General features: G+C 46.2%; 1 protein-coding gene across 1 annotated transcript in view; it reads right to left on the minus strand.

The window, feature by feature from the left end:
- LOC308382389 (protein Dok-7-like) overlaps window positions 1-2500 on the minus strand; it is a 35564-nt gene that overhangs the window by 16350 nt on the left and 16714 nt on the right. The window lies entirely within an intron of this gene.

Below are 2500 nucleotides of genomic sequence, written 5' to 3' on the forward strand. Positions count from 1 at the left end.
TAGCAGTGTGTATCAAGTCTGAGCCATATGGCATTTTCAAATATTAGTGCCAAAGCCACTGGAGTGCGTAATTAAAAATGAAAATTGAATAAAAAGTTTTGAAAAAAAATTGAGGTTTCATGTTAACAAATTCTGTTATTTGCTCTATTCTCTACAAGCTGTGACTGATGATCCTACTTTTTTCAAAAGTTCCAGTTTCAAAGTGGTTGGCACAATGTGCCGTTTCTTAAAAGATCAAGTTTCAAAGTGATTGGCACAACATGACATTTTTTCAAAAGATCCAGTTTCAAAGTGATTGGCACAACATGCCGTTTTCCCCCCATGCCAGTGCTCTATGCAACCTGGTTGGCACACTGCTGAATACCCTGATTGCATTGTTCCTGCTAATGCCGTCGACTCTCTTGCCAACTTCAGATCACCTGATACCTGCATACCCGACACACACACACTTTGTGTGTTCTATTTTTCACACACACACAGAACACCTCATCTGCGTCTCATTTTCAGAGGACACAAAAAGAACCCCTCGGTCTGTCTCAGAGGAGTCTAGACAAAGGAGGTGGACTTCATTTCCCCCCGCCTCTCGTGACAAGAACAGACGGTTCCTGCCAACCTCTATTAGGTGATCACAGCAGTGCCCAAGCTGAATAATAAGAGGAGAAAAAAACATCTATCTCCTTCAGGAGTCTGTGAAGTGTCTGTCATTCGCTGAGGCAGAGATACATTTTGTACTCTACTAGCATGTGTGATGAAGGGAGGAGGTGACAGAGGAACCTAATGTTCTCTTCCAAGGTGAACAAATTTCACAGAATGTATGAGGAGAACGCTGATATGATTGTCCCTGCTCTGTTATAGCCAATGGTGTGTTTGTAATCCTCCAGATTTGTTGCAGACTCTCCTTACTTTCTTATTAATCCCGATAGCCAAAAGTGTGGTGATTGCACCAATGTGAAAATGGCTGCCAGAGTATCATCTAGGTGAGTGCTACATCCTGGTTTGTGTGTGTGTGTGTGTGTGTGTGTGTGTGTGTGTGTGTGTTTGTGTGTGTGTGTGTGTGTGTGTGTGTGTGTGTGTGTGTGTGTGTGTGTGTGTGTGTGTGTGTGTGTGTGTGTGTGTGAAGCACATACAGCATATACAGAATACACAACAGAACTAGCAATTGCAAACTGTTGTAGCGCCCCCTATTCGTAGAGTTGTGCAGTGCAGGATGAGCTGTTGACTTCCATCAGGGGAGACTGGGGGGAGAAGGGGAAAGGCAGGATCATAGTGAAACACCTCTCTGTATGTCTAGCACTTTTCCAGCTATTTATAGCCCTGAGGGTCCATGTGATCCAGATGGAATGTGTTCGGGAGTTTAGCTGGGGCCGGTGGGGTGAGAAAGCTAGGAAGATGCACCTTCAGCTAAAGTCACAGGACTCCAGTGACAGCTGTTAGCAAGCTACGCTAACGTGTTAGCTACTACACTATCATAAAATGTGTACATTTCCAATGGGTTACCGCTCCTAAAAACATCCCTTGGCTTTCACATGGAGGAAACAGGGCGAATGGTTGTTGGGGAGTTGCAAGCTAAATGAACATTTCCTGTCTCTTCATTACTTCCTTTGGGTTTCCAATGGTTACTGGGCAGTTGCCCTTATTTGATGGCCTTCCCAGCTGCGGGTAAATAAGTTCCAGAGGATTAACGTGTGAGCTAAAGCCACTGGAGTTAGCCCATGCGGTCAGAAGTAAGACAGGCAGGATCCCGATCAATGGAAAAGCTATCTAACATCTGCCGCAGATTTAGCTTCTTGTCAGCAAGTGGCCTGAACTTGAAGGTGGGGACCAAGGTCTGATTACAGGGAAGCAAGGCCTGCTGTGGGTGTGGGGAGGATAGAGAGAGATACGGAGGAGAAGAGAGGGAGAGAAGGAGAGAGGGAGGCGGGGGCAGAGAGAGAGAGAGAGAGAGAGAGAGAGAGAGAGAGAGAGAGAGAGAGAGAGAGAGAGGGAGAACTTGGGTAAAGGAAAAATTGATAACAGCTAAAGAGAGGGTGGGCTGTGGCTGTGAATGTATGTTTGTGAGGGAGAGAGAGAGAGTGTAGGAGAGAGAAGGAGAGAGAGAGAGGCCTGCTGTGGGTGTGGGGAGGATAGAGAGAGATACGGAGGGAGAGAGGGGGGAGGTGGGGGGCAGAGAAAGAGAGAGGGAGAGAGAGAGAGAGAGAGGGAGATAGAGGGTGGGCTGTGGCTGTGAATGTATGTGTGTGAGGAAGAGAGAGAGAGAGTAAGAGAGAGAGAGCGAAAAAGGGAAATAAGTGAATAAAAAGTGAGGAATGAATAACAGAATGTGAGTGTGTGTGTGTGTGTTTGTGTGTGTGTGTGAGAGCATATTTGCTTTCCTCTGTGTGTGGGTGTGTAAATGTTTGTGTGTCTGTACAGTGTGTGTGTGACCATACCTGGCATGCATGAGTGTGTCCCTGAATGTGTGTGTGTGAATGTGTCTGCATATGCCTAGTGTATGTGTGTC

Source organism: Sprattus sprattus (assembly GCF_963457725.1).
Source record: "Sprattus sprattus genome assembly, chromosome: 21".
NCBI lineage: Eukaryota > Metazoa > Chordata > Actinopteri > Clupeiformes > Clupeidae > Sprattus > Sprattus sprattus.